Here is a 27,050-nt window from a genome sequence, read left to right as displayed (position 1 = left end):
GCTTAAATTTAACAGTGCTTCTCAGAGACAGGACTCCGGAGGATGGAGGCTGTCCTTAATTATAAAGGGAATCTGGCATAGACTGGCTTATGTTCTGTTTATTTCCATTGTAACATAAAAGATAGTGAGTACATAGATGACATTTGCATGTTGGAAACATTGTTGTGGGTGGTATGAGTGACCTAATCCTACTCCCTTCTTTGTCTATAGGGACTTTGAGTAAGGATGGCTTTATTATAGCAATATCCTTGAGTCTACTTTGATTTTTAAAAATTGATTCACTTAATCAGCAATTAAAGATATCTCCCAGGCACTGTGAATCATTCAGTGCTCAATATCCAGAAACATAGGAACAGAATGAGCTGATATACGGCACATCCAACTATGAAACTTGGGTGTCATTCCTGGGATACCAGCCTCTGAATTTAGATGGCGAAATACCACCAGGAATGCAATGGTATTCATCTCTGTGATCACACTGAGACAATACCATTTCAGGTTGGAAGATTAAAATTCAACAAACAAATTCAGCCAGCATTGAGCAATACTCCACTGTGGGTGAGGCATAAAGTGTGATTAGTGACATGCTCCATGGGACTGTAGGGTCCATTTAACCACCATAAGTATTTCCTGCTTTGGCTAGAAAAAAATTTAGATTTGAGGAGGGAAAGATAAGGCATGCAAGAGGAACAAATAGCGAGGAAAGAGAGAAGGCAGGAAGAGACAAACTGGGAGCGGATATTTTCATTTTCTGGTTTTCCTCTTCTAAATGATCCAGGTCAAAGACAGTTCTCCAGATGAACTAGACTTCAGTGAAGAGTAGTACAGGACCCTGACTTTTGTTGGTTTATATAATATACTTTTTTCAGGAAGCAGAGGAGTTTTTTTAAATTTTTTTAACCATCTAAATAGTATTGTTGACATATATGATATATACTTGACTAATAAGAACACAATTGGTTGAAGGGTATTAATTTTATATCCTGCTACTTTTCTGAATTAATTTATGAGTTCTGGAAGTTTTCTGGTGGAGTTTTTTGGGTCTTCTAAATATAGGATCATGTCATCAGCAAATACAGATAGTTTGAGCTCTTCTTTTCATATTCATATCCCTTTGATTTCCTTCTTTTGCCTAATTGCTCTAACTAGAATTTCAAGGACTATATTGAATAGAAGTGTGAAAGAGGGAAAGAGAAATTAGAAAACATATCCCATTGACAGTAGCCTCAAAAAAGAAAAAAAAAAAAAAACTACTTTTGGGACTCAATCTAAAAAAAGAGGCATAGGACTTCTACAATGGAAACTACCAAACACTAAAGAAATAAATTGAAGAAGACCTTAGAAGATGGGAAGATCTTCCATGTTCTTGGATAGGCAGAATTAATATTGCCAAAATAGCCATACTGCCAAAAGTACTCTACAGATTTAGTGCAATTCCTATTAAAAATTCCAATGACATTCTTCATAAAGATTGAAAAAGCAGTCGTGAAGTTCACTTGGAAAAATAAGAGGCCCAGAATAGCCAAAGCAATCCTTAGAGAGAAAAGTGAAGCAGGAGGTATCACAATACCTTAATTTATACTACAGAGCTATAGAAACAAAAAATGGCATGGTATTGCCACCAAAACAGGCATGAAGACCAATGGACCAGTACAGAAGATACAGACGAACCAATATAAATACAGTCATCTCATATTGGACTAAAGTGATGAAAACATATGTTTGAAAAAAGACAGCCTCTTCAATAAATGGTGTTGGGAAAACTGGAAATCGATATGTAGTAGAATGAAATTTAACTCCTACCTCTCACCCTGTACACAAATCAACTCAAAGTGGATCAAAGGCCTAGGTATTAAACCAGAAACCCTGCACCTAATAGAAGAAAATATAGGCAGGCCCAACTCTCCAACATGTCAGTTTAGGAACCTGACTTCCTCAAAAAGACTTCCAAAGTGTAAGAAGTAAAATCAAGATTTAACAAATGGGATGCTATCGAGCTAAAAAGCTTTTTCACATCAAAGGAAATGATCAAGAGTGTGAAGAGAGTGCCCATACAATGGGAGAAAATCTTTGCCAGCCCGCACCTCATATAAGGCATTAATTTCTAGGATATACAAAGAACTCAAAAAGCTTAACACCAAACAACAACAACAAAAACCTCCAAATAGTTGATCAATATCAATAAATGGGTAAAGAAACTAAGCAAATACTTCTCAAAAGAAGAAATATGAATGGTCAACAAATATATGAAAAAATGTTCAATATCCCTCGCAATTAGAGAAATGCAAATTAAAACTACACTTGAGATTTCACCTCACTTCAGTCAGAATGGCAATTATAAAGAATACAAGTAACAACAAATGTTGGCAAGGATGTGGGGGAAAGGTACATTCATCCATTGCTGGTGTGACTGGATTAGTGTAACCACTCTGGAAAGCAGTGTGGAAATTCCTCAAAAATCTAGGAATGAAACCACGTTTGATGTTGAGAGCCACAGCCGAAGGGGCCCCAGCAAACTTCCAGCTGCCAGCAAACTTCCAGCTGCCGGCTGATGATTGGCTCACAGCGGCCCCAGCAACATCTAGCTGATTGGCTCCTCGGCCCCAGCAACATCTAGCTGATTGGCTCCTCTGCGGTGATGCTCATTGGACTGTTTCCCTGCCCTTTCAGACCACGGAGCTGCTCATTGGGGGACCTTTTTGGCTCCGCCCACATGACCCAGCCAATCGGCCTCAAGAGCAGGAGGATTGTGGGAGGTGGAAAGAAGCTTGGGTGGGAGAGAGAGGCTTGTGAAAAGCTGGTGGTGGCAGTTGAGGCTCTGAGGGTTTTTCCTGAGAGGCTGTTTTGTTTGGTGTGTGTGGTTCTAAAAATAAAGTTAGTTTCTTTTGACAAGTGGCTCCTGATTGTGCCCAGCCAGACTGCGGCAGTTTGACTTCCTTGGTATATATCCAACGGAGTTAAAATTAGCATACTACAGTGATGCAGCCACAACAATATTTATAGCAGCACAATTCACAATATCTAAGCTATGGAACCAAACTAGGTGCCCTTCAACAGATGAATGGATAAAGAAAATGTGGTTTATATACATAATGGAATTACTGAGTAACAAAGAAGAATAACTTTACAACATTTGCTGGTAAATGGATGGATCTGGAGACTATTATGCTATGTGAAATAAGCCAAAACCCCCCAAAACAAATGTTGAATGTTGATGGGAATAGAAGTTCAGTGGATTAGACAAAGGGGAATAAAGGGAAGGGGTGGGGGTGGGAATAGAAAAGACAGTGGAATGAATCGGACATAACTTTCTGAACACACCACAGTGAATCTTAACATCGTGTACATCCACAAGAGTGGGATCCTAATTAGAATTAAATAAACTCCATGTTTGCATAAATATATCAAAATAGATTCTATAATGAGCAAATAAATATTAAAAAACAAGATCTAATAATTTTTCAAACATGATGTTGCTAAACCATGTCTCTCCTTCTGTCCTTTTGCAATTTCCCCCTGGGAGAGGCCACTTGCAGGATCCCTATGGCAGTTCTGCTTCTGAGCTTTGGGTGATTGTGTTAAATGTCAAAATTTTCCCAAATTCTGCTTTGTCATTTATTATATTAGTCATCTCTTCCAGCTTAAGGTCATGCACTGATAGACTCTTACCGAAGTGAGGCCTAATGTTGATGGAGACGGGATTAGGAGAAAATATCAAAAATCTCCTTCCAGGAAAAGAACAATTTATTAAGCAGTTCCTTCTGGATATACCCACCAAACCAGCTACTAACCCAGTTAATTTTTCACACATCTAATTTGTCCAAATGATAAATGTCAGCAATTTGATATACTTTTAGTGAAAAAAAAATCCCCAAACTAATGCATGCTATTTCTCATTAATCCATCTGAATTCTATGACGGCTTTGATAAATTAACAATAACATAGAAATCAACCTCAAACCATAGATATTTCCCTTCATTAAAATTTTAGAATTCAGTCCTTCACAGCAATCATGCAATAAAATGATGTTAAAAGTGCTCAATGTTATAGCAATCAAAGTGGTGGCTAAAAACAGTGTAGCGGGCTATGAGGTACTGTGCAATATCGGAAAAACATAACCAGCAGTGCCTTCTCCTTCATCCTGTGATTCTTGCTCTCCTTGGCCTGGCTAAGCTCCCTCCTGTTTCTGGCTGTTTCTCTTGCTGGTTCCCCCAGCTGTGCCTCTCATGCCCTGACTCAGCTGCTCTGGCTCACACTTTCAGCCTTCCTGGTATTTACTGTGCTAACAGTTCTAGTCTTCATGCCATCTGATGTCTCCTGCTTCATTTTTTTACACACCCGAACAGCTGAAATCCCTGATGGATACAAAGCAACAGTCCATTAAGAGGAGTGTGTTCTGGGTTTTATTTTTCTCATTGCAAACAGAAAAATGGAAGAAGCAAGGAAAGATAATTCACAGAGGTGCCAAAGAGACAGGATACCCTGGAGATAAAGATAAAGGTTTTTTTTTTTTTTTTTTTTTTAAAAAAAAACAGACTTTTTTTTAACCATCAAAAAGATTATGACACTGGGAAAATAGTTCCTTCTGAAAATCCTTTCAAAGGTACAATTTTATAAAATAATCTCCTTTCTAAGAGGAAGATATTTTTCCTGAATTCTAGAGAGTTGATGATAAAAATCCTTAAACATGTATTCTTATGCTATCTACAGTCTGGGATCCAGGTAACACAGATACAATTATAATACATATATTGATTTATTAACAAATGATATTTTATTAGCAAAACCCTTCTATTGCTACCTGGAAAAAGGCTTAAAATGAACCAAGGTAGCATGAGCCTTATCTGTCAGCATAAATCCTAAGCATGGCTTGGACATAAACTCCTTGCAGTTTCAATATTAGAAGGGAAATAATTAAAATGATGAAGTACTCAAGAAGAAACAAGAATTTCTTTTATTGGCAAAGAACAACATATTTTGCAATATCTATATCTGATGTATTTAGGGGAAGCTCTGTAGCATGCTTCTCAGACATCTGAACATAAAGGTAGAATAAATGCTAACATTAAAAAGACTAGCTTCAGTATTTAAATGCTGCTTCATTACATAAAATGACTCTTCTAATTGCTAGTTTACAAATTGGTAGCAAAAGAAATATTTCAAAAATATTTCCTTTAGATGATGTAAATAAACATGAAACCAAGCACAAAGAGTACAGTCATTCATTCATTCATTCATTCATTCATTTTCTTTAGCACCTGTCAATGTTAGTTTCTTGCTTATGAATAAACAGAACAAAAGGTACATATTGCTCCAGAACCTTCCACTCTCCCCACACCCCCCCACACTGGGGCTTTCACTGCCATTTAGAGGGCTTTGAGCTTTTTGTCTTGTCTTTCCCTCAGGATGGGCACCTGGTTGAGAGAGCCACCTACAACACTGTCTGATCCACCACATGGCCTTCGATCAGCCTCCAGAACATCCTGATGAGAAACAGCTCTTCTAACTCCTGTTTCCTCTAGGATCACCAAAAATGGTGGAGATGAAGGGCTGTGGGCGGCCAGGCCCTCCCCGCAAAGTTGTGTAAGTGGGTGTATATGTGGGGAGAGACACATAAAGATGATTTCCCCTAAGAAGCAGAGGAAGGTGTGGGGGCAGGAACTGGAAGTTTGCCCAGGTATGCCTTTGAGGCCTCCGATTCATGAGTATCTATTCACAGTTAGAAGTCCGAGCCACAGAGTCACTTTGGGCTGGAACGGGCCCTTCCCTTCCTGCTGTTCTAGAGAATCTGCAGAATGACAGTGCTGTTTGTGTGGACCTGAGGCCAGGGCTGCCTGGGGGTCACAAAAGGAGATGCCTCTGAGCTCTGTGGATATGCCTAGAAGCCCTGTGTGCTGTCAAAGACTGTTGTTTGTAAAGTGTCTGTGTTTCAGAGGGATGGGTGGACCCATGTGAGGGTAGGGGGTGCTTAGGTTGGCATTCTGTAAATGGGCCATGTGAGACAAAGTAACTTTATAGTGTCCTTTCCATATATGTTTATAAGACTGTATCTCTGTCTCTCTGTATATGTAAAGACTATATATGTACATATATTCTATACACACACAGTTAAAAGGAAAATTCCTTAGACCAATTAAATTTATTTAAGCTTATTTGAGCAAAACAAAATAAAAGCAGATTCCCAATTTTGCGGTTTCCAGAACTAGAGTAGGTTCTGAGAAACGCAAGTGAGGTACAAAAACAACTTAATTGGTTACAGCCTAGTCATTCATCCAGTCAATTGGTTATAACTTAACTAGTTAAATTGCCTTAGTCTAATTAGTCTGGCTACAGGTCCTGCAAACAGCCAAAGTTCAGTGACTGTGATTAATCTTGATCCTTGTTTGGTCTCTTGGGCTCAATGCAGATGCCCAGTCCAAAGCCAAGGCCTCCTACCAAATGTCAGTTCACACTCACACACGGCCCTCTGTGTCCATGGATTCAGCCAACTGTGGATCAAATATATTTTGGAAAAAACCTGCAGCCATACTCAATATATACAGACTTTTTTCTTGTCATTATTCCCAAACAATACAGTTTAACAATTATTCACATTGTATTAAGTATTATAAGTAATCTAGAGAGGGTTTAAAGGATATAGGAGGATAAACAAGGTTATTTGCAAACACTGTGTCATTTTATGTAAGATTTGGTATCTGCAGGGAGGGGGCACATCCTAGAACCAACATCCCTGCTAATATGTAATGAAAGAACAGATGTGTGAAAACACACACATACACACACACACACACACACACACACACACACGAGCACTTGGCTCTTAGACTTCCCATGCTGCCTGAAGACTCCACACCAGCGCGGTGTCATTTTCTCACGATCTGGGACTCCTTCTATACATTGCTGTCTTATGTACATTTCAATTATTTATTTGATGGAAAATAACTACTAGATGTACTAAGTTGAACTTTAGGGAAATTCCGAGACACATGGTGAGATGTAATGCTCAGAATCACAGAGCAAGTCAAGGAGATGGATTGGAAAACAAGTAACTGAAGAACCAATGTACACTTAAGCACCCCCAACAAGAGTCTTACAAGAGTAAGTGCGTAATGAATGTTAGATAGATTATGAATTATAAGGCGGGGTGTCATTAGCAGAACTGAAGGTATTATGATGGCTCCATCTCCACAGGGTAGTCATACTCAGAATACTGGACTGTGTGAGAGCATGCAGGCCTGCATACTGTCCTTTTTAGCCTGTTATGGGGATGAATTGTGTCCATCCAAATCTGTATGTTAAAGTACTAACCTCCGGTATCTCAGAATGTGACCTTATTTAGAAAGGGGTCATCAGAAATATAATTAAGATGAGATTATACTAGAGGAGGGTGGACCCGGATCCCATGTAATTGGGATCTTTATAAAAGGGGGAAATTCAGAGTTGTGCACACAAGGAAAGGGCATTCTTCAATCCTTTGTGTCTTTCAAGGTCCCCACATCAATCCAGCTGTTGTACTGAAATTATTTCTCAATTACATCAATTCAAATGGTTATTGGAATCACAGGCAGATTCACATAATTCACTAAACAAAGAGGGGATTTATATTTTTTAAATATTGTTTTCAGCAATAACTTGAGGGACTAATTATGAAAACAACATGCCACAGAATTCATGAGAAAACTCAATAATTTTTACTTGTGAGAAAAGTTTCAAAAGGATTCCGTAAGAATTTGAATTGACCAAAATTCCCGGGGAACTGTTTTCCTTTATCTGGACATATCACATTCCAACTCTCTCTTTCTCTGTATGTTAGATCACTTATTTTGATTCCTCCTCTTCACTAATTCACTCTGCCTTGTCTTTGAAAAGTCATTCCAAATTCATGCTTCTAAGACTGTCCTGGTTGCCCTCTATTTTCTCAGACCTTTGTGTAAAATAATGCTTCTGTTAGACTGCTTAGCAGTTGTACCTATTTCAGAGTTAGATTAATATAGTTTTAGAGTTAAAAGCAAATTCTACAATATTTCAGCTCAACTCCTAATATCAGGGACAAAGAAACTGAGACCCAGTTGTGCTCACACAGCTGCTTGGGTACTTGTTCTCTCCTTTCAGAGGAGTACTTAGACCCAAAGATTCTCCTGCAATACTCTACTCAGGTCAGGCAAGCCAGAACACTTATGTAAATATAGATTATTTGATATAGCTAGGTTTCAGTAAGAGGAGACGAGCAACTAATAGTTTATGACTGTTTAGTACATTTTTAAAAAAACAAGTCTCTTCAATTTGCTGACCATCTAGAATATGTTTCTTTCAATATATCTGTAGAAATAGTTAGCATTATATATAAACCAATTTATTTTTAGTTGTTTTAATGTCCAGAGTAATGATATTTTAAGTGAGTCATGACATCTGCATTGCGCTACTATAACACTTTGCTGTCTAATGAAAGAAGGAACATGAGCCCATCTAGTTGATCATGTAAGGTGAGGGTGCAGGGATAAAAGGGAAGAAGTAAATAGGAGAGAAAAGGAGAAAGAAAAAACTGGTTATAAACATTTTGAACTCTTGGATCAAGACCTGTATTTTTTTTTTTTTTTGTTATTGGTAAAAATCACCAGACAACAAATCTTCCAAAGGGTGACAAGATTGCATCTTAGCATGTAAAACTAAAACAGCAGGAGAAAATGGGTGCAAACAACAAGATTAGAAAGAAGAAACACAATTATATTCTGAATCTAAGTGGGGGAGTGAGAAGCAGGACATAGGGTTGTGACTTCCTCACTGCAGAATTACATGTTTTTTATGTTTGATTTGCCATCAACAGGTGTTGCCATGGTAACTAGCCTGTAGTTAAGAAGTAGTAGAGGTAAGAAAAACTGTTTCAAATCATCACTGAAGGGAAAAAAAAAGTTCTGTAGCAAGACTAACCTCAGACTTAAGAGAATGAGCCCCAGAGACCTGATCTGCCATTTTATCTGGCCTTTATATGATCTGAAAGAAATACTGCAAGGTGAGAGGCCACTGCCCAGGAGCATGGTCCTTAGAGGAGCCAGAACCATCCGTGAGGGGATGCTATGGCCCTTGATTTATCTTAGGTGCTGTTTATATCCCCATTTTCATCAATACATTTTAGCTATTTGATAACTTTGGGATATAAGGAGGCAGTTGTGTACTATTATGTCTGGAAACTTCTAGAAAATGAATATAGCACTGTATGATCCTGCACTGTAGAACTGTACTTCCACAATTTCTTTGCTTTCTTCCTTCAGATGGAGAAGCTAAGGATTGCATGATATGAATTAGTGGAATAATCAGTTAGCGATTTCTTCTTATGAACAGTATTGCCAATAGTTCTAAACCAGTACCAGGAAATACCCCAAAGCCTGGTGACCATCAAAATATCTTTTTTTTTGGTCCTTCCTGTCTTGCTTAAGCTCACGATAGTACCCATAGATTTGGCAGCATGAATGAGGAAGTAATTATCACTATTTCTGAAATTAAATTATAATTTAATTTAATTTAAAAAGGAACATTGTATCCCCATGACTTATCAAGCTTGTTGTTAAAATGACCAATCCACTTTATAAGAACATGGATTAATATTCTTTGCTAACTTCTGAGATTCTTCAAAGGTAAGAAAACTAATAGAAGACTTGAGGGGATAAAAATTGGAAAGTTTAGGCCGAGAGACAAACCCATGGGATGCCAAGTACATTTTGCTAAGGCCAGGCAGGCATGAGAGTGTCACAGAGAAGAAAAAAAAAGCTGAGGTGTCAATGGACACAGCTCTGAGACCTGACTACCTTCTACCCATTTCTGGGACTCAGTTTCCCCTTCCACAGAGAGATGGAAGCATTGCCTACTTTAAAGCATTGGTGAGAGGCCCAAAGGAGAAAATGCATGTGAAAGTGTTTTGTTCACCAGCTGTAAAACACTAGGTATATGCACACTGTCACTGGAAGCTCTACTGTTACCTATTTCTCAAGCCTTCTGCTCTCACACTACCCAATTCACATTTTTTATGACAAAGTAAGAAGGTCATGTAAATTTTCAGATGATGATTTTGATAGAACATCTGTTTCTTCCTTATTTGGAGGTGCTTATCTGATTTGGACAACATTTTCTTCTATGCATTCCCTTTCTTTTATCTTTTTGTTTTCAAGCTGGAAGATTTCTATCAGAGGGATGGGTGGGTGTGTGTATAAAAAAGGAAGAGGGACAAGTGGAAAGGAAGGGCAAAGACAGAAGGGAAATAGAGAGGGATAAGTCATGGACCAACCACAAGAAGGGGTGAAGAGTTCTCCCCCTGTGTTTCACAGATGCCTACTAATCTTTGGTTTTGTTACTACTGAAATCTGTAGAGCACTAAGAGAGAGTCATTGGTGCTCCACACTCTTCAGTAGAAGCAATTTTGGGGATGACACAAATTTCCACAATGAACTGTGATCTCATGGTATGTTTCTCCATTCTATGCTGATGGGCCCCACCAGTTGTGGTAGGAGATGCACAAATCATTCTTGTTCTTAAACTAAAATTCCCAGTTCTTCTTTATAGTAGGATGCAAACCTGTGTTTTTAATCATTCATATATATATTTGGGGGGTACCGGGGATTAAACTGAGGGGCATTCAACTACTGAGCCACATCCCCAGCTCTATTTTGTATTTTATTTAGAGACAGGGTCTCACTGAGTTGCTTAGTGCCTCACCATTGCTGAGGCTGGCTTTGAACTTGTGATCCTCCTGCCTCAGCCTCCCAAGCCCCTGGGATTACAGGCATGTACCACTGGGCCCAGCTAAACAGCTTTATTTTAAAAATATGCATCCTTACAATGTTGCCCTTTTACCGCCGTTTTGAATTCATGTGCCCCTCTCATTCCTCTCCCCTTTCTCCTCCTTTTCCCTCTCCATGCATTTGAAAGTGCTAGTTCCTCCACCTAAATTCTCTTCTCTCATTCCCTAAGCATTACTAATGCTCCTTAGTAGTCTCCAGAGCCAGTTTCTTTAGGAGTTGTTTGTGACAGCCCCTTCCCATCAGTTTCCAGGCACAGCTGACTGACTCCATGGCCCCTCTGTGCTGCACCAAGAGCACTTGGACATTATTTTGCATTTGTCGGTGCACATCCACCTCTCTTCACTGCTGCTGCAAGTTTTCTGGAGGTGGAACTATTCTGTTTGTCCTGCCAAGGTGCTGCACATAGAATGTCCACAAGGGATTTTGCTGGGTAAACTGTATACCAGTGCCATAAGACCATAAAACCTACAAATCATTGATCATAGATTTTAATTCTGTGAGAAGCGTCTCATGCACAGGGGTACAGTACGGTCAGGGCTGACTGCAAATGGCTGATGCACACAATTGAAAATGACTCAAGAGTACTTTTCCACACACTGAATTGGTGGCTGTTTTCAGCTTGTTATTTCTGATGAGATTCATTCTCCTAATCAGCCACATTTAGAAACTTTAGTCTTTCCTGTCAGATACTGCAAACTAACAGCTCCCACCATCAAAGGTAAGTGTACAGATAATGCTGCCTTGTGGGATATGGACTCTGCCATTGACTGATGCTTCCTGGAAGAATTGCTCACTAGAGATGGAAAGCAGACCAGTGGTTGCCCAAGGCTGGAAGCGTAAGAAATGGGGAAATTGGAGTGTGACAGATAAGGGGTGAAGGGCTTCCTTCTGGGTTTATGAACATGCTCTAGGATTGATTGTGCTGATGGTTTTGCACAACTCTGAATACACTGAAAGCCACTGTACTGCACACTTTCATCCACAGGGTCAAAATAAATAGACCTGCATACAAGACAAAATTACCACAACCTGTAATGTTTACAATATCCAAAAGGAAACCTGACAAGCAGTCATTTCATGTCTTTCCCTCCTACTCTGACCATTCCACTTTACAGGTGTAGCAGCACTATTAGACCTCAGGATGCTCCTTTTCTTTAACAATATCTTTACCATCTCTTCTTTCTCTTTGAGTCACTAAAGAGACCCTTGGTTCAATAAATTGGGATCCAGAGGGAATTAAAAGCTATTCACTTGGTCCCAGAGCCCTTGTTTTATAGGTGATACAATGACACTGAAGAAAGGAGCCCAAGGATGGAACTGGAGAATATTATGCTAAGCAAAATAAGCAAATCCCCACAGAACCAAGTCTGAATAGTTTCTCTGACATGTGGATGCTAATTCACAATGGAGGAGAGGCAGAATAAAAGTATCTTGGACTAGACAGAGGGGACAGAAGGGAGTGGAGGAAGCATGGGTGTAGGAAAGATAGTAGAATGAAGCAGACATTATGACCCTATTTGCATATATGATTATATGACCTGTGTAACTCTACATCATGTACAAGAAGATGGATGAGAAGTTATACTCCATTTATGTATGATGTATCAAAATGCATTCTATTGTCAAGTATAACTAATTAGAACAAATAAAAATATATATTTAAAAAAAAAGGAAGGAGCCCTAAATGTCTACCGAGTCTTAGGTAGTGGAGGTCAGTGAATTCAGGGACCACTGTGCTAATCAGGATAGTAGCATGTCAGTGTGTCAGGCAGAGGAACTGTTCAGGAAGACTTCAGAACAACCGAGGCAGTGTGTTCCCATAAGCAGACATCATGGGGCCCATCCATACACTGTTCATATGGACCATCCATCACATGCTCTTAACAGCTCCCCAGTGAAACTCCCACCTTCTAGATGACAGGGAAGGTACCCAGTGGCTGGTGTGTTTTCCTGCCCCATGCTTTTCCTTACCACCTTTGCCTGAGAATGACTAGTGTTCCATAGTGGTCCATTCCCAAAGCATTCAGCAAAGAGTTAGTAACTGCTTCTGGAGTACAGGATAGACCTAGCTCCTGGTCTCACAGTATTGAAGTTTATTTCTTTTTTCTTTTTTGTGATACTGTCACTAATGATTCATAATTTAATGCAAGGAATAACAAAATATTTGTAATAAGACCTTGATTTCTTTCAAAAAAATTTTTTTTGCAGCACTGGGTATTGAACCCAGGGCCTCACACATGCTAGGCAAGAGCTCTACCACTGAGCCACACCCTCAGCTCTGAGGACTTAATCTTAAAATAAATTCATTGTGTTGTCACTTAATAGAAGCAGAAACCTTCTAAATCAATAGGATCTTGTTTCTTGAATATATCTAGCCCTGAACCTATGAGCAGGATCCCACTGGGTTCACCCAAATGGACACACACTGTAGATTTCAATTTTGATAACTATCTCATAACTAAATCTTTTTTGGAGGTAGCTTTTATTGTAATCACAAACAAGATTTTTATCATAAAGGGTGGAAATAATTTCTACCTGTGACATGTCCTTATATAGATCATACATTCTAAAAATTATAGGCTCTTTATATTGAAATTGGATGATCAGTCACTGAGTTCAATATATATTTGGAAAGCCTATAGTTAAGTACAATTAGCCAAGACAAATTACAGAGGGAACTGTGCAAATATATAAAAATATTCTCAGAGTTTAGGGTGCTAGGATACAGTATAGCGAAAAGCAAACCTCTCATACACTTATTCATAATCAAATACTCAACCGTGTCACGGCTGAAAGCTACTCAGACAAGGCATTTGGTTCCTCATTTCCAGTCCCCAAACATGAATCCCAGTTTGGCTTGTTTTCCAACTCAAACTCACCTCCTCTGCATGTAGCTTCACTGATACCATTCATGCCTAGACTGATCCTCCTTTTACACCTGATCACTGAGCTCCAAGTCCTAACCATCTTTAGGATTGTTCTTTTCCTTCTGTCCTTAGATTCTGTGCAGTTCATTTGATGTCAAATATTATTTTACCAGTCCTATATAGGAGTAAATTCTTCCCCACTCCCACACAGTTCCAGCGTAAAGCATACCACATCTTCATTTACTCCATCTGCAGGGAGATGAAATGAATCACCTATTGAATGATGCAGGGAGGTGAACCCTTGGCTCAGCTCCTTCTCCTTGGGGAGTGGGGTTGCCCTCTGGGATGTGATTTCTCTGTGATACTCCAGGTCATAATCTGAGTTGACCTTCTGGGCCAAGTGGGGGGCCCATGCTGGCCACTGTGGTCTGTACTTCTGGGGTTCCGTATTAGACCAACAAACTCTGACCTCCAACCTGGCCTCTTCTAGTAATAAGGGTGATGTATGAGCCTTGTCCACCAATGATTTTAACCCATCTCTTAATTTTTCTCAGAACTTGGGAAAGTCACAAAAGTGTCATGTGGCTTTCATCAAAGACTCTACTGTCATTCCTGAATGTAAGGAAACATATATAGACACATTTGTAGAGATTAAAAATGAAACAAAATGTAGGAGTTTGATACTTGTGATTCTGGCTAATGGTTTTGACTTTATCAGCACATTTCTGATATCACTTTTCTGCAGAATTACTATCAAATTAATACAGGCAGGGTGAGCATAAAGCTAATATATGCCACCCACTGTGATCCTGCAGAGTAAGTCTAATTGCACATTGAGCAAGAAGAGAATAAAAGATTAAAAAAAAAAACATACTGATTGATTTTCTTCATCCAACTCACAAGATTTCATTTCAACAAAACCCTTCATTAAATTGACAGAATATCTAAGAGTGAATTTTATGTGACAAGCGTCCTAATGTAACTGCTTAAAGAGTGATGGCAATCTATTATGAACTGAGTTTTCATTTACCCAGGTCTTAAACTTTCATGTTATATGCTACATTATCCTTTGCTGACTCTTATTCACATGTACCTAAAAAGCTGTTAATGTATAATGTTGCTCAGAAATAATTTATTTGCCTCAGTATGTATTTTTTTTTTTTGGGGGGGGGGGGTACCTGGGGTTGAACCCAGGGGCACTCAACCACTAAGCCACATCCCTAGCCATTTTTTGTATTTTATTTAGAGATAGGGTCTTACTGAGTTGCTTAGCACTTTGCTTTTGCTGAGGCTGGCTTTGAACTCGCAAACCTCCTGCCTCAGCCTCCCAAACCGCTGGGATTATAGGTGTGCACCACATGCCCGGGAGTATGTATCATTTTTGAGTGTTCTTCCATGGAAAAAACATTAAATACAGAAAGGAATTACAATTATGTCTAAGTAAATGCAGTGTCTCAAAAAAATGTTATAGGTCAAATAACTTAGGATGAATTAATAAATTTCCCTTAATTTTAATGGACAAATATTAGCTTTAAAAAAGTATTTATTTATCAAATGCAAACTGGATGCCAATCCTAATAAGCACCGACAAGTAGCACATAACACAACATCATGCTGGTAATGACTCCCAGGTCATCATTTTCCAGTTTTCAAAGATGTGACATTTTTCCTTTGATTCTCAGACTTCCATCCTTTCATTTTCAGTCTTCCATTAAAATGACAGAGTAAACATTGTCAGACCCAGTGTACAAATGGGGAAACTGAGGCTCAGGGGAATCAGTGATTTTCTGGAAGAATGGCACGCCTGCAACTCTAGTCCAGAGTGCTGATGCCTTGTGGTTTATGGATTCATTTGAAGCATCTCCTGTGAAACAATCCCCTGTTGGGACTGGGGATAAAGTTCCTGCCCTCCTGGTCCCTCCCTGTGGTTGCCTTATTAGACATAAATCCAAATCATTTGCTTAGGGCAAATGCTATGTACTATTTTTATTTTATATACAGTTAAAAGCAAAAATAACTTAGCAAATATTTCTATAAAAACAAAAGTAAGGGAAATTGCCTTGAAATTAATACAGCTTAATTATTTGCTTTAAAATTTCAGCACATGTTTCATTGTCACTCCTCAATGCTCAAAATGGAATGATAGTGTTTCAATTAAAATTGAGACTCTAAATTAAAAATGTCCTTTGGCATTTTTGCAATGAAGCATTTAATCTTCTATCAAACGAATGAGAATTTAATCACATAAATTAGACTACCTCATTCACATACCAAAATGTCAGAATTTATCTAATGAAACAAACCTAGATTCAAACATTTACAGGAAGAGCTATAAGATTGTTGCTGGGGAGATCCTCTTTGGAATTCAGTTTTAAGCTTTATGTATTTATAGTCACAGGAATCTGAGGTCTGGGTATCCCCCTCCAGCCAAAATTTTGATATGAAGTTACCCCTTCATAAATGCAGTTGTCTTAAAATGCCATAAAACATGGGGGAGAGAACACCCATGCTTAGTCCTGAAATGAAAGGTAATTACCCACTGTGCTTTTTATCTCTTTGCCCCCAGATTAATTCATGAGTGGCAAATATGTTTTAGTCAGGCTTCCTTCCAGGTAGGAAGATCAACAGATATACAAGCAAATATGTTGCAGAGAAACCCAAGGAGGCAAAGAAAAGAAAGAAGGGGTGCCAAGTCAATCAGCCAGCAAGTGGCCTTCAGAATCATGCTCACTCCACTTCTGCTGCTAAGCTGGGACCCTGTAGAAGGTGTGCTCAGTACCACCTGAGTCATCAGCCTTCTAGAGCTGAACAACAGGGAAGAGGGCCAAAGGGAATCTTAGTTGTCTACCGCATCCTTCCACCACTCTCTTTCTCTCTCTGTAAGACTGTAACTTTCCATTTGTCTTATGCTTTACTTTTCATGAGATAAAGTGTGTGTGTTTTAAAAGCCTCTTACTGAACGCAGCGTGATTTCTCATGTGGTATGCTTTCCTGGGTCAATCTCTAAGCTGTCTCTCTTATCATCTGGGTGCTGGGATACATAATGTGATGCCAACTCTATCACGTGCCCAAGTTAAGCCTGGTCCACAGTGCCTGAAGGCTCTGCTTTCTTATGTAAAATGAGCACAACCTTATTAGAGTCTTTCTTAGATACAGTAAGAGGAAAATGAGAACAGAGAGGTTCTATTTTATATAAATCACGGTCAGGTGCCCTTTACAAACTACTTAAGCTTTTTGAAACCATCAGGCCCAGAGTGCCATATAAATTGCTATGGAAGTATGGATCCACTTAGCATTTCTCTTTTTTGGGGCTGAATTAAATAGAAACCTAAATCTTCTGCTTAACTTTTCCACATTCTTTGGCTTACTGTACATATCTAAGATTTTGGCAACCTGTGGTAGGTGGGGTGCAGAAGAGTCTTGGTTTACAAACAGATTTTATTCCAGGAGTTCATTTTCCAGCCTGTCACTACCAACACAGAATGCACTTTCTCACCAGAAAGTAAAGGTTGCAACATCTTCAAAGATCATAACAATTTTTATGAAGTAATATGACTTTACAGAAAACAGAGGAACAAAAGAAAATTAAATGCTATTGTATTCTAAAGTTTCCTTTCATCTTATAAAAATAGTTACCAAGTTGCTATCAGCAAATATATACTGTTAAGTACCATTTTCAGTTATGACATCAAAAATACTTTTCTGTTTCAAAACAGCCTGCGTCTATCATTTAAAACTTACAAACTATTGGACTTTTTTATATCCTTAGTCCCTTCCTCATTGTTGAAGCAAATAGTTTCCAAATTCTCACTTTTTAAAAAGTGAACTATTATGAATGATTTCAGATTGGTCTCCATGACACCAAGTTATGATCTCCTATGACAGAAAATTTAGCATCCTGGAGAAAAGCCCTTTATTTATCAATACTGAGATTACTTTTCATCCACTCAGCTAATGATAGCACCTGTGAATGACAAGGACAGGACCAGAAAAACTAAACAGAGATGCAGAATTAATTAGCATGAATCTTCAAAGGTGGTGGTGGTGGTGGTAGTAATGATAACTATAGCATCAAATATGACCACTACAACTTCCTAAGCACTCACCACCTGCTGTGTTTTCTCCAAACATCATTTCTAAACAAGTTTTATAAAGTAGGCATCATTATTCCCCATTGTAAGCATGAAGTGGGGTTAAGTGACTTGTTATGATTTATATGTGGAAGCTCATGTGTGAGACAATGCAAGAAGGTTTCGAGGAGAAATGATTGGGTTATAGCCTTAGCCTAATCAGTGAATTAATCCCTCATGGGATTAACTAAAGTGGTAGGGTGTGGCTGGAAGGGATGGAAATTGGGGCATAGCTTTGGATATATCTTTGTATCTGGAGAGTGGAGTCTCTCTTTCTGCTTCTTGATCACTATGATGTGAGCTGCTTCCCTCTGCCACACTCTCCACCATGATATTCAGCCTCATCTCCAGCACCAAGAAATGGAGCCTGCCTTCTATGGACTAAGATCTCTGAAACTGTGAGCCCTTAAATAAACCTTTCCTCCTCTACAATTGTGCTGGTTGGGTCTTTGAGTCACAGTAGTGAGAAGGCTAAGACACGATTCTAAGGCCACTCAGTTTCCCTGGTCTCAGATCGCCTGCTCTTAGGAAAGGATCCCTGGATGGGGCTACTGACCTGCTAGGATCTCTTCACTGAAGACCTGAAAGAGATTTCTACGTGGGACCTGGTGGAGACACTTTATGTGCCACCCTTTAGCTTAGGTCAGAGGGTCTTCAGGGGCAAGAGCCCTCAGTACCACCAGCTCATGGAATAGTGACAGAGTAAAAGCAGAGGCCACCACCTCTGTAAGAGGAGATGGACAAAGGGACATTGTGGTGGAATTTTACCTTCATATCCTTCACCACTTACTTTTTTTCTTCTAATTTTTTCAGTTATTCTGAAGTCTGATGGTAGGTGGCATTTCTTCTTTAAATCTGAAAGTAAAATCATCCTTAATTTGACAGTAATTGAGCTATAGCATTCTTTACATGTCTGATCAAAATATAGCTTTGAAAGTCTACAGATACTTATAATTGCAGGAAGTGTTTGGAGAAACATACTAATGTGTTATATAATCATTAACCAAAGAAAAATATTAATCATGAAGATCATTGTTCAGCCCAGGGAACTATTATTCTTGGGCTTATTTTGTGTGAACAAACTCAAATCCTTACGTTACACAAAGGCTAATGTCTTTGCTCAGAGGATTAAAATTAATTTATGACTTCTGCTTTTGACTTAAGTGCTGTAAACAGCTCTGTTGTTCTTGGAAAACAAAGGCTGCTCCTGCGTAAGTTTTCCAATAGAGAAACTGAAATTAAAGTACTATGAAAACATTTGCTGGATAGAACAAATGCCAAGATCAAAGATGCTAAGACACTGAGCGGATATTTATTATCCCCACTAATCCTTTTGTATTTCAAAGTTTATTTATTTTTACTATGCTCTTCTGTTCTCTTCACCAGTTATTACAGCAGAATTTGAAATTCAGAAAAGAGAATGCAGAGTTCATATTATCATGAGCTTTACAGTAATATTCAAGTAATACTGATGAGGGTGAAAATGCATTTATTATCTGACTATGTTCTTTGGATGAACAAGAAAAAAAATGATAACCTGATGTTAGAGTTTTAACTTCCTACCCTCAAAGAGTCCTGCATAAAGAACAGAGATTTAGTTTTAAAATAGTAGTGACAACTCAGTACATCAGATAGCCACATATTTTTTGGTATATCTCAGTAGAGAAAGTACACTTTTTACAACATTCTGACCTTCTACTGTTTCTAAGTTCTTACTTGTGAAGCAGTTTCTAAAGTTAAGAAATGCACCCATCTCTCCATGGCTTGCTTGTGAGTAACACACCAATAGTTACTCTCATCTTGCATACCATATGGCAACTTCTCAGGGACTGGACAGGGAATTTCTGGCCTGACTGAGGGTGGTTCCTGAGAATACCAGAATGAGGAGCACTGACTGTCACCATCTTCAAGAAGTTTATGTATGTAGAATCAATGAACAGGTTTTGATGACAGATTAGGCATGGACGATAAAAGGGAGAAAAGAACCCTGGCATTATGGTAGTGCCATTAACTGGGACAGGAAACTCAGGAAGAGGAACTGACTTTGGGGCAGGGAATAAGCACACAAAGAATTCAGTGTAGTCAATGTTTATTTTAAGGTAGATGTGGGGCATGGAAGGAGAAATTTGAAGTGTGGCTGAAATTTACAATTGAAGAAGACTGAAAGTAGTTAAGCAAGATCAGGGAGTGCAAAACTTTTCTTGTGAAAGGCTGAGGAGTAAATATTTCAGGCTTTGTTGACCACGTGTTCTCTCATAGCTACTTGACTCTGCCATTGTACACAAAAGCAGCCACAAACAAGAGCAAAGAGTGAGTGTCACAGTGTTCCAATAAAACTTTATTTGCAAAATCCAGTGCTGGAACGTATTTGGCCTGCAAATCAAAGTCTGCCCACTCCTGAAACAGATGACAAATGAAGCCCTGGGAATGGATGAGATAACCCAAAAAGAACATTCAGAAGACAAATTTGCTATGCTATGAAACTTGAAAACACATAATTCGGAAATCTGATCAAATTCAGTAAGGATGTATACTATATACGAGGTTTGCAGTTGGACAGATGGAAAATCCCTGGCTCTGGGTTATACCAACTGTATGTGAAATGGGGCAAGTTATTTAATCTCTGAAGCTCAGTTGCTTGGACTGCAAAATGAGAATATGATGATTACAGATAACTCTGAGCACAGTGCTGAAGAATGAATTAATACCAATGCTCAGAATTAGGTATTTTCTGCTATAATTTGCAGATATGGAGGCACAAAGGGTGCTTAAGAAACCTAAATGACCAGGTTAGTAAGTGGTAGGAACGGTAGGATTCTAGCCCAGCAAGTTGGCCCTGAACCCCTTTGTTCTTCTTCATCCCCATACCTCAAAAAGTCATGATGAGGGTTAGAGGAGAGGGAGGAGCCTTTTATAATTGCAGGAGTGTGCAGAAAGAACCCAGCACAGCCACTATTATTATAACCTTGAGTGATGTTAATAGCCTAAGGATATGACGAGGACTAAGACAGGTCAGTCTTGTCCAAGACACTCCCCATCACTGAATCTCTAACATTAGCTCAAGTCAAGTTCGTTGTTATTTTTTGGTCTGTCTTTCCTCTGAAGAGGGGGTGCTGAGGGTGGGAAATAGTAGCAGCTTTCGATACTACCTGCATGGCAGGTGCTCATTTTCACCAATGTACCTAATAAAGTTGGGCTGGTGCTTCTTAGTATAGACACAATGAAGCTTCCAAAAGGATGGGTTCTTTTCTTTGCACCGTCGGTGATTAAACCGGTGTAAGAATCTACCGGTCCTTTCCGGAATCCTTGATAGATTAAGTTTTAATAAGCATTTAATCTTGGCAGGAATTAGGATTAGGGCTTGGGAGGTGGGGGTGGCAGAGCTTCTACAAAGAAATCTTTGGCCAAACAAGTCTCCCCTCTTCTGCAGAGCTCTCTAATTCCCTGGGTCCCCATAGCTCCACTACCCTTGGCACATGTTTGATACTTACTTAAATCAGTAACTATCATCAACAGTTCATTCTGTCACTTCCTCTGGAGAAGGAGTTATTTTCCTGACATGTAGAATAATGCCCAGCAAAGGGATTTACATATATGGTAGCAAGAAGTAAAAGAAAAGTCGTTAACCAAAAAAGAAAATGGGATTTAAGTTATAAGTAAAAACAGCCAGTTTTCAGATTCTATTTTGTCAGTGATACTATTTTTCTAGGCAGTTTTGGAAAGTTTAATAATCACATGAAACATACCCAATTATCATTTAAATTTATCAACTGTTACTAAGCTGAAGTTAAAATCAGCTCTTAATTTTCCCAAAGAATATGAACCCTGGGATGAATGATCCCAGCTCAGGAAATGGATTAAGTATTTGAATCTTAAGAAGCCAAAGATGTCACAGCAAGAGAAAATATAAAAATTAGGATTTATAAGGCAGACAGCATTCATGACATTTAAAAATCGGCTTATTTCTATAAGTATTCCATGTAACTATACAGCTATTTCTTGAAATAATTGTCAGTATCTTAAATATGTACTTCTTGACAAAAAGACTCAATAAATGCTTCTGTTTAACTAGTTAGAAATACTACAACACTTCACAAAATTAAAAAATGCCTTGGGCACTATGTCAATGTCAGATTAAAACACCAGGGTTTACAGCTTGAAAAAATTAAGCACAGGTTGAGGTTGTGGCTCAGGGGTAGAGTGCTCAACTAGCACATGCAAAGCCCTGGGTTTGACCCTCAGCACCACATAAAAATAAATAAATAAATCAAATAAAGGTATTGTGTCCAACTACAACTTTACAAAAAAAATGAAGCACAGACCCTGGTTGGAAGATGTAAGTCAAGGGGCTATAGATAGGATAGATATCATTGGGTCCCCAGTCAGCTTTGGAGTTTCTATGAATTACCTGCAATTACAGGTAATACTTTCATTGACTCTGTTTTTCTTTACACATGGTCTAGAATTGTCATTAGACTTCTAAAGAGTCTATTGCCTCCCCAAAGCCAAATTAGGTTCTGCAAAACTGGCTTTCTTTAAATACATTTATGCTATTTAAAAAGTTGAAATATTTCTCTTAACTATTCCACTTTTGAAAGAAAAGAGAATTAGATTACCAGTCCAAATTAAGTAAGTACATATTTGTATTTCTGCACTAAATCATGGGCATTAGAACCAAACTCAAGATTTTGTCTTTAGTGCAAAAGTCAGTTCTCCTCCCACTGTTTACTCAGGGTAACTTAGCCTTAACTTAGAATTTTTAGTCTTTTCAATATTATCAAGGATTCCAGAATGCAAAAATGAAAGACAAAAATCAGTTAACACCCCAAGAGCTAAGTACGTCTGAAATGTTAGTAATCAGCACACTGTACCTTTAAGTTAATCTTTAGAATTAACTCTACTTAAAAGTGAAAAGGCATGCAGTATGAGAATGTTATCCTTGCAAGCTATTTTTCTAAGGTTAATTAACCACAGCAAGTTATGGAAAAATAAAAGTAAGAATTGAGAACTCCCAGTATTCCATTCACAAACAATAATACATTCTCCTTATAAACAAAAGGCATTTTAGCATCTCTTGGGAGACAAACTGACCTTTCTAGAACAAAGTAAATTTCCCTTGGGGATTAAGATTTTTAGAGACTTCACGACATTAACAGAAGGTTTTTTTCTGTATCTCCCTGCAAATTTAATTTTCTGCCTTTTCTCTGTTAGTAGCCAGGATCAATTTGGAATACCTTTTTTATATTATTGAAAATCGGTGAGCAAGAATCTCATTAATGATTACAGGTCACTAATGTACAAAGGTCACCACTTCAAAGTGTAAAAGATGGTCAGAAATGAGTCGACCTTCCTAAATTCATAAGTAACAAAAGCCTTGAGATTCAACGCTCTTTCTGTTTTACCTGAAATCATTAAATAAACATCTTCGGTGAATACAGAACCAACATTTTCTTGTGTTAGTCTGACATGAGCCCAAAAAATTGTATTCCACAGGCTCCACAACGGCTTCTCCACTCCCTGAAACAATAGTATGATTCATAACACTCCAAATTATGTCTGTTTTGCATAAATGAAGTAGACCTTGTAGAAAAGACTGGATTCATTATCATGTAAAATACAGCCATTAGCAGAAAATCTAGTAATTATATTCCCAGACATAACAAGATCAGACTCTTAGGTTATTGGGCTGGAGTTGGGGGATGAGAAGTGAAGTGTTCCTAAAAGAAGAAAGCCTTTCTTCTCAGTTGTTCACAGGGGTAAATGAAATAATAGGATCAGAAAAGGAAGCCACAGCAGGCCAAGCCCCAAGTCTACCATCAGAACAGAGCACACCGTCCAACCACTTGTTTGTGTTAACATCAATGCAGGTGATTATTAAATGTGTGTGTTTCTAGTTCAAAACCTTTCTTAAGCTATTTTGTGGCTGAAATATTTAGGACGCATCCCAAATGCCTAGCATGTTGACACACTGTATCTCTGTTCTTGTTGTTATGGTATGGAAATGAGGTGTTCCCACTAGATGTCATACGTGAGACAATGCAAGAACCTTCCCAGGTGAAATGATTAGATTAGGAGATGTGGCTTAATCAGTGGCTTAATCCATTGATGTGGATTAACTGGGGGGTGACTATAGGCAGGTAGGATGTGGCTGGAGGAGGTAGTTCACTGGGGGTGTGTCTTTGGGGTATATATTTTGTCCCTGGTGAGCTGATCTCTCTCTAGTGCATGTCCTGAGCTGCTTTGAGTTGGTCAACCATGTACTGAACCTCTGAACCATGAGCCCAAAGAAACTTTTTCTCCTTTAAATTGTTCTTTTCATGTGTTTTTGTCACCTTCTTTGCTGCTGTGTCCTTCCTCTACAAGAACAATTATAGAGGAAGAAAAGTTTATGTGGGGATTATGGTTTCAGAGGTCTTAGTCCATAGATGGCTGATTCCATTGCTCTGGGTCCCAGGTGAGGCAGAACATCATGGCAGAAAGGAGTGGAGGACGAAAGTAGTCTAGGATAGAGAACCAGAAAACAGAGAGAGACAGAGACAGAGACAGAGACTCCACTCACCATGGACAAAATATATAACCCAAAGGCACAGCCCTGTGACTCACCTCTCCAGCCACACTCTACCTGCCTATAGTCACTACCTAGTTAATCCCTATCAGAAGATCAACACATTAGGTTAAGGTTCTCATAATCCCATCATTTTATCTATAAACTTTCTTGTATTGTCTCACACACAAGCTTTGGAGGACACCTCATCTAAACCATAATATCAGGCCTTTTGGTCAGAGCTACAAAAAATGACCAAAAATATTCATTCTACCCATCAGATGCCAAAACTAGGAAGAAGGTGCTAATTAATGACAAAAAGGCAAAGCATAAAGCACCAGATTCAAGAAGATGGGGAGACCAAAGCAAAGCCTAATTCCTCAGTAATGATGCAGTGGCCGGGAGAAGAGGCACAGGGAAAAACCCAGAGAAGCAGCACGTGGATGGAAGGGGCATCCACCAACGTGTGCAAATGCCAGGCACCACATGGGGTCACAATTGAGGACATGGGGTGAACAAAAGAGGTAGGTCTCAGCTGTCTTCCCTCTAGAACAGAGAAGACTGACAATGAAGTAATAGATAAAATAAATTCAAAGGGGTTGTGGCTCAGTGGTAGACCACTTGCCTACCACTGAGGTGAAACACTGGGTTTGATTCTCAGTGCTGTATATAAATAAATGAATAAAATAAAGGTCCATCAACAACTAAAGAAATTTTTTTTTTTAAAAGGAAATATTTCCTCTTTATAAACAGAAAAAAAAGGAAGAGGAGAAAACAGTCATGGAGCACTTTGGGGGGGTTCCTGAGAAGGTCTTGGGCAAACCTTTCTGAGGAAGTTTCAGTGACAGACAGAAACCATCTTCTATACTTTAACCTATAAAAACCATCTCTGATGGAACAAGAGTATGGATAGCATGCTGTAGTGTTATCATTTGATGGTTTTCACCAGACTGTGTGTGTTTGAGGGACACTTTCAAATATCAGAATATTTATCAGATTATACAAAGGGATTATAAAACAGAATAATTCAAAATCACTCAATAATATATACAGTCCTGTCAATCACAACACAACAACGCCTTAGTTATCACAAAAGCGCCCACACTCACGCCAGCAGTCCTGGGTGTGTTGTACTTTTGGGTTGCTATTTATAGCCTACTCCACCCTCTCCGGTAGTCAAGGACAAACACGTCTCCAGGTAAGCAGATCTTTTATGAGCAGAGGCTCAGACATTAAACTCCTTGCATTTGTGTGTCCTTTGCAAACATAACCTGTTTGGCTTTAATAATTATTAACAACACTTTTAACTGTATGTATACACATTGTACTTATATATTTCACTGTGGTAAAGTACATTTTAAACAACAGGTGAGCAACAGGCAAGGAACTCAGTAATGGAATGTTGAACCCGTTCTAAGGTTTTAGTTTCCTTGCTGTAGCATGAGGAGATATTTTTCATTCTTGACAGGATTATCAACCTCTCCCCCACACCCTTGTATGAAATAGGAGATCTTATTTCTTTTGCTTTCTTCCTTGTTGGTTGATTCTTCATCAAGCCACCATAGATAGACCTAACTTTTTTTTTTTTGGGGGGGGGGGTACCAGGGATCGAACCCAGGAGTGCTTAACCTCTGAGTCACATCCCCAGCCTTTTAAAATATTTTATTTAGAGAAAGGGTCTTGCTAAGTTGCTTATAGCCTTGCTAAGTTGCTGAGGCTGACTTCATACTCATGATCGTCCTGCTTCAGACTCCTGAGCAGCTGGGATTATATGTATGTGCCACTGCACCTGACTTAACTTTGTCTTTTTATGAAGTACCTTTAGAAGCATATTAACACCGTGGTCAAATTCCATCATTGCTGATCTCATGGCTATAATGAAAACCTATTTTAGAAAATATTAAGAAAGCATGAGAGTTTCCTATTTGGCAAAGTGATATGCTATGTAGCATTTTAGGTACCAATTTTAAAATCTACCAAGGGAGAAGGGGAAGATGGTGAAGATAAAGGAAGAAAATCATACATAGAAGAATAATCCAGAACTGCCTCTCTTCCAGGTCATTAATAACCATGGGAGACTTGGAATTTCAAAGTCTAGAACAAAACCACCATCTAGAGCTGGGCCATCTGTCCTGGGGTGCCTAGGGAGAGCCACTGCAGCCCACGTGATGTCCTCTACTCAGGCTGCCTCAGGTAAGGCATAAGAGCCAAGGGCCTCCATCTTAGTATGGTATTGGTGAGGGGCTCCAGGAGGGTCTTCATTCCCAGAGTGGCAGACTTATCAGAGAATGCCAATGTCATGGGAAAGGAATATGGGAGCATCTGCAGCTGTCTCGGGTTCGAGAAGAGGCTGGAAGTAGAGCAACTCTATCCCCCTTGCTCACCAGAGTGGCCTACAGTTCTGTGGCTCACAAGAGAGTCCTCCATGTGCATCCCTGGTCAAGTTCAAGACACTGAGAACCAGGGGGGAAGTGCCTTCTCCACTGTGGTGGCGATGGGGGAAGTTTTCCAAAAGATGGAGTGGGAGCATCCATCTGAAGAACATAAAAAAGGGACTTCCCTGGCATAAGAAGGGGATGGGACTCGGAAGGGAATGCAGGAGGAGCGAGAAGGGATGACACCTTCATGAAGACAGGTGAGATCTGGATAGTATATGAGCTAGAGCTGTAATCACTATTGTTAAAATGCCATGCCATCATCCTGGGATCTAACAGG

General features: G+C 39.1%; 1 protein-coding gene across 10 annotated transcripts in view; it reads right to left on the bottom strand.

The window, feature by feature from the left end:
• Pag1 (phosphoprotein membrane anchor with glycosphingolipid microdomains 1) overlaps positions 1-27,050 on the bottom strand; it is a 134,402-nt gene that overhangs the window by 58,160 nt on the left and 49,192 nt on the right. For 2 of the 10 annotated variants that reach the window (XM_071602267.1, XM_071602271.1), the window contains exon 3: positions 18,582-18,646. The exons of the other annotated variants lie outside the window; for them this stretch is intronic. The gene's annotated coding sequence lies outside the window, so the exon portion shown is untranslated. The remainder of the gene's footprint in view (positions 1-18,581; positions 18,647-27,050) is intronic. 10 annotated transcript variants of the gene reach the window in all.

The sequence above is a fragment of the Marmota flaviventris genome, chromosome 15, assembly GCF_047511675.1.
Source record: "Marmota flaviventris isolate mMarFla1 chromosome 15, mMarFla1.hap1, whole genome shotgun sequence".
NCBI classification, from domain to species: Eukaryota; Metazoa; Chordata; class Mammalia; order Rodentia; family Sciuridae; genus Marmota; species Marmota flaviventris.
The sequence above is the reverse complement of the archived record's forward strand: the minus strand, read 5'-3'. Positions and strand labels throughout refer to the sequence as shown.